The sequence below is a fragment of the Meles meles genome, chromosome 15 (genome assembly GCF_922984935.1).
Source record: "Meles meles chromosome 15, mMelMel3.1 paternal haplotype, whole genome shotgun sequence".
Classification (NCBI taxonomy): domain Eukaryota; kingdom Metazoa; phylum Chordata; class Mammalia; order Carnivora; family Mustelidae; genus Meles; species Meles meles.
In genome coordinates this window covers 70081854-70093650 of record NC_060080.1, presented here as the reverse complement: position 1 = coordinate 70093650, position 11797 = coordinate 70081854, and positions in this window count along the sequence as shown.

Below are 11797 nucleotides of genomic sequence, written 5' to 3'. Positions count from 1 at the left end.
TAAATGAATAAAATAAAATGATTAGCTTAAATCTGAACTCATCCAGTATTAATGAAAGACATGGTGAGTATGATTCAGTTTCCTTATATTCATACTCAGCTACCTACAGAAAGGATCTAGGTAAGTAAGCAGATAAATGCTACAATCACACAACAAGGCAATGATTATGATGATTAAAGAGTAAGATTCGAAACATCATGTTTTTCTTAACCTTTCAGGATACAAATCTATAAGCTCCATGGAAATAAATTATACAACATAAAAACACCAACTTGTGAGAAAAAAATTAAAAATTAATCCATCATCCAAATTTTTGAAAATAATTTCAGATTGTGTGATATTTAAGAAAAATATTTAGTTAACTGGACTTTTCATCTGCGTGTTGAATAGTACAAAATAGGTTATCAATTTACAAATGAGTGAGTCACCTTAATATAAATAGAGATTGTGATAGGAAGAATAATAGCTTTTTAAAAATGTCTAAATCTTTTTCTATAATCTACGAATATTTTTGTCTTACATGGCAAAAGAGACTTTCCAGTTGTGACTAAGTTAAGTTTTTGAGATCTGGAGACTAGTCTGACTTATCCAGGTGGGACTAAGGTAATCACAAAAGGCACATATAAGAGGAGGTAGGAGGGTCAAAGTCTGAACAGAAGATGTGACCATAGGAGCCAAAATGAGAGAGGCAGAGAGGAAGAGAGAGTCATTTGAAAATGCTGTATTGCTTCTGATTTTCAATATGGAGGAAGGAGTCCACAAGCCAAAGAACAAGGAGTATAGCCTGCCCTTAGACCCTAAAAAAGTTAAGAAAAGAGATTCTTCCCTTGAGTGTGCAGAATGAACACAGCATGCTGGCACCTTGAGTTTAGGACTTCTGACCTCCAGAACTGTAGGGTAATGTGTGTTGTTTTATGCCACTAAAATTGTGTAATTTATTATAGCAGCAATAGAAAAGTTATAAAGAAATAAATCCCTACTCAGAGTTGAGACTATAGTCATATTATAGAAATAACTGTAGTCATTTGAGACTATAGTCATATTTAGAGAAATAACGTTCTGTGAATTTCAAAGTGCGTTTAGTAACCATGGTAGACCATAAGACTGAATACAAGTTCCATGAGAAAGGACAGATGCCATACATTTTGTTTACCATTGTATCCCCTGAGCATAGCACATAAATAACACACACCAGATTTAAAAGAACTAGTTTTGAGAAGGATGCCCTAATAATAGATCTTTATGACACCCATTTAATATATCAAATGTCTCTGTTTTAGTGACTCCTATTTATAAAGATTTATTCCCTCAGGCCAATAATATTATTTTTTTTGGCGTCTTAACACCAGTTTTTTGCTTTTTGGGGATTTTTTTAGTAAATATTTGAAATAAATTAGCATAATATTCATGTTTGGCTTATTGCTTCTCCATCAAAGTTTAACACTGATATCTCATAGTATTTATATTATCGTGAAATGATATTAATTTGCTATATCTGGGATGATTCTATTCTTCATGGTGCAATTTAACAGAATGATGTGAACAGATGTGAGTCAATTTTAAGGAATCAAAAGATAAAAAGGACCCACAAAAAACATCTGTATCATTAGAGGACCGATAATGAACATCTGTATGCATTAGACACAGATGAAATAGAAGTCCTAACCTCAAAGTTACTTTACAAACACTTTGAGGAATCAAAGGACAAAGGATAAAAGAAGTCACCGGATTGTTGCCAAAAGCAGTTACAAATCAGCGATTTTTTATAAATAGTATTTTGACTTTAGATATATAACTTAGCCCCTATGGGGAAAAATAGCACATTTGTAGGAATTTTCCCACTAGCTAATTGAACTAGCAAATGTTTACCTTGGATCAACTTATATGATGCCACAGTTTAACAGGTTAAGATTTGCAGAATGTCACTCGTGGCACACAATGGTTGCAGCTGCACTAGTTTGGTGATCCAAGAAGTGTGCTTGGCTAAGCAAGGGCTGCATCTGCATGCTTGATGTTAACACTCGGGTCTTTTATAACTCTAATAAAGTTGACAATTTATGCATAGACATGCCAGAATTTAGAGCCAAGCAAGACAAAATCATTAAGGTTGAGGGCATAAATTTAAACTGCCTGCCAGAAACATGTGCAGCTGTATTAGGAACAGGAAGTAGATTCTATCGACACACCTGCTACAAATGCCTGATTTGCAAAGATCTCTACCTCTCTCCTCCTGCAGACACATGCAGCTTAGTTCATTGTTGCTTATGCATGACCAAGTGTAAGATTCAGAGTCAGAATTGTGTCATCCATTCAATTGATTCAACAAACAATTCCCTTGAAATTAAAATATCTTGTCCCCCATCATTAAAATACACGGAAATGTGAACATTTATTGTAGAATCTTTCTTTTTTTCAAGCCTATTTCTTTAGAAAGCTGAACTTTACCTCTGGGTAGTCAATCCAAACATGGAGTTAATAGCCATTCTTACCTTTAAGTGTCTGGATCAGTCATTGCTACTTTTGAAACGTCTATCATGTGTAACCTTATGAGAAATTAGTCTGCATTATTACATTATTTTGTTGTCCAAAAGAAAGCCCCAGTGTCTCAATGTGAGAAATGCTTGAGTCCTTAACTGACACTATCATGCTAGATCCAAGTCCATCAGTCAAATCTCAGTAGTTACAAAATGCAACAGTGTGGGGGTGGGGGGCTGGGGGTGTGTGAATTTCTTTAACAGGAAAATGGCCTCTACCTGTGACTTTATCTCTCTGTGTCTAAAATCAGGTAGGAGAAAAGACTGGTATCAGTTAGCTTTCTTGAACATCAGTGGTTGTGAGAGATTGAGACTTTGGAGCAAGAATAGGCATGTATTAGAAACAGAACTGAATTTTGTTCAAAATAAAATTTGAGTGTTATGTATTTTATCACATTTTAATTTCTGATCACAAGCCCTGATACGAGGCACCTATGCCAGGGAACAATATAGGGAGTAAAACAGGAAAACAACTTCCTATATTATTAAAATCAGAGTGGATCATTTCTAAGGGCATTGTGTATTTAGACCTTAGCAAGGAAACCAGTCTGTTATTTTTAAATGACCTAGGAGTTCTGATGATAAGGTGGTCCTAGAAAACAAAGAGAGGCGAGACTTGGGGGAAGGAAGCAAGCAAACACAGGTGTTTTCTAGGTCATGGAATATGATTTGTGCCAAGGGCAGCATGGTACAGAATAAGTAAAGGAGGTACATGAGGCTCTAATGAGGCCCAACATGTCAGAGAGTGCTTCAAATAAGTAACTTTATAGAGAAAAACAAGTCTGAAAAATCTAAGGTATCCTGAGATGATATTTCTAAGGATTTCAGAATCAGCTAAATGCAATGATTCCTATTGTTGAAGCTACTGCATCCATTCATATTCATTCATAATAAAACTATCCTTATTTTTGAAATGTTTTGCTCTCTATTCATGATGAAACAGCTTCCTGTTGAACGTTGTATTCTTTTATACCAATCACGTATTTTATAAATTGACTACATCAACAGCTCCATGACTTCGAAAATTTGACAGGCATCGAATCAAATATACGAATACCCTAAATAGCCTAATATTATATAAAATATTCAGTGGAACATATAAGTCATCCAGGGAGCTAGCTGTTGCATTCTAGAGAAGAGCTGCCAGTCTAGCTAGAATGTAATACAGAAGGTACATCTGTTGATATTACTAATGTCTTCATGCTCTTCATTTCTAGTCATTTCTATTCTGGTTGCTTGCTTTAAAATTTTAATAAACGTAGTTATTTATCCAAGGAATAAAATAAAACATATTAGACAATTCAAGGATTTATAGTAAAGATGAAAAAATATGGCTAAAGGATAATAAATATTAAAACTCATATATAATGGTTTATTAATACCACATTGTGGAGAGCTTCAAAATCTTAGTATTAATTTCCAGGTTTCAATATAAAGTAAAATGTGTACTCTGGTTTGACCCTTCTTAACATGCATTGTATATTTATAATTTTTTCTTTTTCAGAGAGAACAGTCAAACTGGAAAAATATGATTTTGAATTGGTTTGACTTTCATAAAATTTTAAAATATATTTTATGTGTAACTAATTCAAATTTGAACTTTACATACTTGTAATACAGTCCAATAATTACATAGATTTAAAATTATGTCAGGCTTTTTTTGGTAACACTTTTTTATCAACAGGTATTAAGTGAACTTGTCTTTCATTATGACAACCAAGAAAAAGTCAATTTCTATATATTTTAATTTATATCAGGCATTGTATGTTAACTAGTTTCTTGCTTTTATTCCATGTTGACCCATAAGTGCATCTTTGAACCAAAAAAAAGAAATTAGTTACAAAAAACCAAATATAGATATATGAGAATAAAGAAAGGAGATAGAAAAGGGAAATTAATATATACAAAATGTTTTATTAAATTCTAAGTTTAGTTAATGTTAAAATTTTTAAAAGAATTTACAAACTTACATTATTAGATAACCATGAAAAATATGTAAATTAGAACATTTATAATCATTTAAAATATCTTTTAATTTAGGGGCATCCAGGTGGCTCAGTCACTTAAGCATCCTGCTCTTGATTTTGGCTCATGTCATGATCTTAGGATCTCGAGATGGAGCCCTATGTTGGGCTCTGTGCTCATCAGGGAATCTGCCTCTCTCCCTCTTCCTCTACCCCTCCCCCTGCTCTCTCTCTGTGTCTAAAATAAATAAATATTTTAAAACTATATATATCTTTTAATTTAAAACTCACTAAATAAAAATAGGCAAAACTCTAAAATTTCTAAAAGAAAACATATGGGAATAATGAGGTGACGGTGGAGTGGGAAATGAGGTTTTTTTTTCCCCTTTATTTTCTCTGAGACAAAATTCAAATGACATAAAATTAGCCATTTTATAGTGCATAGCTCAGCAGCATTTAGTACAATCAGTGTTGTGCAACCTTCATCTCTACCTATTCCAAAATACTTTCATCACCCCAAAGGAAATCCTGTACACATTAAGCTGTCCCTTTCCATTCACCTGTAACCACTGCTTTGCTTCTGTTTCTACTGATTTACCTATTCAGGATATTTTATATAAGTGGAATTATACACTATATGAGCTTTTGTGTTTTGCTTCTTTCACTCAGCGTGATGTTTTCTTGAATCATCCATGTTGCAGCATGTATTAGTACTTAATTTTTTTTTAGTAGTGAATAATACCCCGTTGTGTGGCTATACCACATTGCATTTATCCATTCATCTGCTGATAGATATTGTAAATAGTGTTACCATGAACATTTATATACAAGAATTTGTTTGAGTACCTATTTTCAATTCTTTTGAGTTTCTACTTAGAAGTGAAATTGGTAGGTCACATTGGTAGGTCTAACTTATTGAGAAATGGACAAAGTGTTTCCACAGTGGCTGTACCATTTACACCGTCTATTTTCCATTTTTTCCCTAATATTATTGTTATAGTCACTTAGTGCATGTGAAGTGTTATCTCACTGTGTGGCAGTAAGATTTTTGATGAAAGACAAAAAGCATGATCCATGAAGGAAAAAATCATTAAGCTGGGCTTCATTAAAATACTAACTTGGTCTGAAAAAGACCGTTAAGAAAATGGCAATATAATTATTGACTGGGAAAAAGATATATGCCAAACACATATAGTACTAGTATCCCAAATATGCAAAGAACTCTTAAAACTAAACAGCAAGAAAATAGACAGTTTAATTTAAAAATAGGGCAAGATCTTAAACAAGACACCTCACCAAAGAAGGTACACAGATGGCGAATACCCACATGACAAATGAAATTCAGCATCATTTATAATTAGAGAACTTTAGATTAAACATCAATGAGGTACAATGACACAAAAAACCCTGACAATGCCAATTGCTGGTGAGGATGTGGAACAAAAGAAACCCACTCATTGCTCTTGGAATGCAAAATGTGTGGCCACTTTGGAAGAGAGTTCGGTTGTCTCTTGGAAAGCTAAGCACAGTCTTTCTGTGTGATCCAGCAATCACACTTCTAGATATTTGAATTAACCTAAAATGTCCACTCAAAACCCTTCAACTTTACTTATAACACTTTATTTATGGGAGTCAAAAACTGGGAGGAAGCAAAAAAAGAAAAAAAAATAAGAAAGAAAGAAAGAAAGAAGGAAAATGGGAGGACCCAAGCTATCAGCGGGTGGATGGATAAACAAAGTGTGGTATAGCCATACAATGGATGATTTTTCAGCAGCAAAGAGAAATCAACATTCAATGCACAAAATGACATGGATGAACCTAAACACATACTGCTAGGTGAAAGAAGTCAATATATAAATGGGTACACGCAGTATGTTTACAGATATATGACATTCTGGAAAAGGCAAAGTTGTAGAGTAAAAAGGATCTGTAGTGCTGGGAGTTCAAAGCTTGGACACGAGAGTTGATCTGTCAAACACAATGGATTTCTTAGCATGGTGAAACTGTTCTGTATGGTACTGTAATTGTGTATACAGGCCATTGTTGATGTGGGAAACAGAGGCAGAAGAAAATCATTAAAATTCCTCACCTACTGACAAGCTCTTGAAACAGACAGAGTGGCTCTCCCCTGGGGACCCAACTGCCCTTACCTTGAGGTTTTTGCTAAGGACAGTCCTAGCCTGACTGACCCCCTACCCCGACAGGTCCGACCAGGATACGGAAAGTCTACTTTAACAAGTCCTTTAGGAAACTTTATCTCTAAGCCTCCAACATAGTGTTGAGAATCATTCTCAAGCATATGACCCACTGATATACATCTAAAGGGTCTCACGAGAAGATTTTTACTACTGGTAATAAATAACCTTTCTCCCAACAATAGCTAGCTCCTCAAGGTCCTGGAGACCTTACTTCCAAAATTCCTTAGAAACTTACATCATCCCTAATCCCCTTTGTCCTCACCCACCACTGAATCCACCCCTACTCCGCCTTTAAAAACTCTGACTGTAATCTGGTTCGGGGTCCAATTCCCTACTCCGCTGTGTCGGGTATACTTGGGCCCAAGCTTAAGCTTGTTAAATAAACCCTTGTGTGATTGCATCGGTGTTGGCTCCTTGGTGGTCTCTCGGACTCGAAAACTTGGGCGTAACAATTATCTATTTATCAAAATTCACAGAAGTTACAGCACAAAGCAAACTTTAACAAATGTAATTAAAAAACATATTTAGGAGGGGCGCCTGGGTGGCTCAGTGGGTTAAGGTCTCTGCCTTCTGCTCAGGTCAGGATCCCAGGGTCCTGGGATTGAGCCCCACGTTGGGCTCTCTGCTCAGCAGGGAGCTGCTTCCTCCCTCTCTCTCTACCTACTTGTGATCTCTGTCTGTCAAATAAATAAATAAAATCTTTTAAAAAATTAAAAAAAATAAAAAATATATTTAGGAAGTTGGGTAAATCCCAGGAAAAATTCAGAATGTGACATAACAGTGTAACTTTGTTACAAAGATAGGAAACAACTTCCTGGAAGGGAGTAGGAAGAAAGGGGGCTGATCTATAACTGGAAGTGAGTGGGATTTGTAAGACTAGAGGTTAATGAAATTGCACAAAGCATTGCTCTATAATTGATGAAGTTGTTTCACAACTGTGGTATAGATTCTAGTTAGAATCTAGTTAGAATCTTCCCAAGGGAGAAGCTGACAAAAAGAAAACTGATCATAAAAATATTTACTGTAAATTGACCTTGTTTTTTATTTTGGGAAAACACATTTTAATGTTTTCAATTTCCAGAGTGAAAAAAATTTAAGTCTGAGTTTATACGAAATAGGTTCAATCGGGTTTACTTCAACATCTGAAAACAGAAAAAACTGATATTTTGAAGTTACAGTGTTGCTTGTGTTCTTTTATTTCCTTATATAAATTCTGGTTTTATAAAGCTTATTCACATAGAAATTGAATAAATAAAAGCATAATTTTTCAAATAAATAGTGTTCATTCCAACAAATAGTGATGATTCCCATTTACAGTTGGCCATTCTCTATTCTTTCAATCTGTCTTCATATTTTCAAAGTTTGTTTTTTATTAATGTGTCTTACACCAAGATATCAGCAATTAGGAGGGGAATCATTCTTCTTTTGTGTATAATTTATTTAGTGGAAAGAAAAGGTTCTAACAAACAAGATGATATAAAATAATGTGGCTACAACTTGTGCTCAACACACAGTTTAATAAATTGTAAGTACATGAAAATGGAGATAATCAACCTTTAATTCAGCAAACAAATACAGAAAAATCCATTGTTTCAGAGAGAGATTGACTATAGAATTTTTTTTTCTTTTCAATTCTAGTCTATCTTGACAGAACTGTATAATATACGCACACAATCTCTTAGTGATAAATAGTGTCAAACCAAAAAAGGTGAAGTTACTCTATAAGGAATTGAAGTTAGTTAAAATTTATTTGTCTATTTTCTCTGAGACATAAAAGTAAAAGACTTACTCACATCTTAACATTTTAAGGTTTAAAGTAATAAAAACATGAATATGTCAGAATAAAGGTTTGATGCTTTAAATCTGTTGAGAGAATAATTTGATTTCTCTGAAGATGCAGAAGCAAAGTAAATTAAGTAGCTTGAATGTACCTACAGGATTAGTGTAGTTCATATTTTGATTCAGACAAACCCTAATAGAGCAATGGAATATTGAAGTAAGTTTGTAATGTAATTTACCACATATTCATTTTGTATACTTAATGCATAGTACTCAACATCTCTGCCTCTGTGATGCTTTCATCCCAAGACTAAGCATTAATATTCTATGCTTGTCTCTATAGTCTACCTTTCTGACATATTGTAGAATAGACATTTTGGGTTGTGCACGGCCTTGTGTGGAAATGTTTTGCCAGTTCTTTGGGGCTTCTCTGGGATATCTAGAGTGCTGGGACAAATGCTCACTGTGATAGGTCAGTGTACCATGGCTGTCACCTGAGTGCATGACAGTGAAATGTTCATTTTTGATAGAGAAAGTAAATAGAATCACATTAAGATCACAACCTATGAAAACCTACAAACTCACCAGACCTAAGCTGAATTTACTCACGTTTCCTGTAAAGTCTTTTTAATTTCCAGTTTTCTTCTGCTCTTTTTCTCTTTCACTGTACCCTCTACAGGGTAACAATTGCTGTTTTCATGGCATAGCTTTGATATCCCTTCAGAGAGATGGATTTGTAAGTAAAGAAGTACTTGCAGAAAACAAAATATATCAAATATCTACTTGTTGTTTTAATTTTAGCCTTGTGATCATTTTCACAACTAGTACATACTAACATAACATCAGAATTTCAAAGAGGTTATAAACCTATTTTTTTTTAAGGACCTTAATGATATTGGCAGTTAATGTCTGCCATGTGAAGGGTACAGCTAAAAATATTTTTCCTTGACCTTTGGAAAAATAGTCTTTTTCATGCAAAAGACACTCATATTTTCACATATAGAAATTACCAAGTTTCATGAACAAAATAAAAAATAATCATTGGAGAAAAGATGAATATAAAGGAATACAGAATTTAGGATAATCCCCAGTTTAAATAAAAAAAAAATAGCCTGGGTGGCTCAGTGGGTTAAAGCCTCTGCCTTCGGCTCAGGGCATGATCCCAGAGTCCTGGGATCGAGCCCTGCATTGGGCTCTCTGTTCAGCAAGGAACCTGCTTCCCCGCCCCTCTCTGCCTGCCTTTCTGCATACTTGTGATCTCCATCTGTCAAATGAATAAATAAAATCTTTAAAAATAAATAAATAAATAAATAAATTTAATGACCTGTGTTTGAAATGTCTATTTTTTAAACTTCACCAATGTTGCAAAGTGAAAACACCACCAAAAACATGCATGTATTCCTAAACTTCTTGACATATTACACTTAATTGATAATTCGTATCTTTGAGTGAAGAAGGAGAAAAATGAATTTCCCATCTAGTGTCCTTTCCAAAGTTTTGTTTAATGTGAAAGACTTCACTTTTACATTATACATACTCTGAAGATGTCATGCCATTACTCGTCTGCACTTTTTGTGTGAGGAAGTAGGTCAAGAAAGGAAAGCCTGAACTTGGAGGGAGACTGTTACAGGTCACTAAAGTCATTTCTGGGTTTGTGGTACATAGTATAAGGATACTGGCAGTCTAGAGGTTAAGGAAGAAAGGATGTCAGAACGTAGAAGAGCTGAAAGAAGTAGGGCAAACATCAAAAATGCATTTTGTTTTCCTTTTGCAAATATGACTGAATCAATTAGAGCCATTCTCGAGGTTTATCATGTATACGTATCAATAAAATAAAAACAAAAATGTAATAAAAACTGAGCCAGTGCACTGTTTATGTACATATAAGTATCTGAATATAATAATTTATTCATGCCATTTGTGTTCTAAAACATCTGCAAAAATAAAAATTTTAAAGGATGAATAAATTAAGAAATATATATCTTAATGTTTTCTATCCACTCCCCAGTGTATCTTTTTGCTCATATGCTGATGAATGATTTGGAATCCACTGGCTTAGAAGATGGCTAAAGAGCCAGACAGACAAGAGTTTAAAATCTTATCTTTGACTTTTTCTAGTAGTATGCTATTTTATAAGACACATATAACCTCTTTAAGTTTAAGTTTAAAAATATTTTATAAATGTTATAGAATAATTGAAGGATTGAGAGAGCCCATGCAAACTGCTCAGCACATGCTTTGCTCAGGGTAAATACTCAGTGAAGCCTACCTATTATTGATGTAGGTCAGCAAGAGCCCTGTGTGCCTCCGCAACAACTCTGGAATATTGGTTACAGCTGTGAATGTGCATACAAGAATATAGTTGCAGAAACAGAATTTACCTTCTCCTTTTCAAATGAGACCCACACACCACCACTACCGCTACCACCACACAACTACTGAGATTCTAGCAGAAGAAAGCAAAAAAAGCACATGCCATCAGATTTCCCATTCTATTTTTCTAACTCAAAATTACTGGAGATGAGACCAGTGTAATTTATTTGCCTCGGTTTTTTTTTTTTTAAGATTTTATTTATTTATTTGAATGAGAGAGAGATCACAAGTAGGCTGAGAGGCAGGCAGAGAGAGGGGAGGAAGCAGGCTCCCCGCGGAGCAGAGAGCCCGATGTGGGGCTCGATCCCAGGACCCTGAGATCATGACCTGAGCCGAAGGCAGCGGCTTAATCCACTGAGCCACCCAGGCGCCCCTATTTGCCTCGTTTTACTGCTTGACATTATGTTAAGTTCCTTTTCTGCTAATTTATTGTTGCTGCTGGTCCTTTTGGGACCCTTAGGCTACACTCCAAAATGACATATTTTTCATCCATATTATTTTAGTGAATTCAGATCCTAAAAGTGCTTGATGATGGCCAGCACCACTATCCTACACAATGAAAAAGAGAAGTTCTTAGCGGACATAATACTGTGACAAAGAAACAGCAGAAATGATACCGTAGGTCACATATCGTAAAGGAGTTGATCGTAACATGAGGAAATATGACAAATACTAAACTAATGCTCATTACATAGACAATTATTTTATCTCCTGCTTTTACATACAGGATCAAATAAGCCTGTCTTTTAAAAATAAATGTTCTTTTGTTTTGTCTTAAGGGAGGATGTTACACATTCAGCATCTCTCTCCAGGGTCTGTTTTTAATTAACACCAAATATTATGTTTGCTAAATTTATATTATGAACACAAACTTGTATTCCATTTACTCTAATGTAGAACTCCTCAAAAAAGTAAAGGTTTTACAGAGGGCTTATATTGCTCTCTAGTG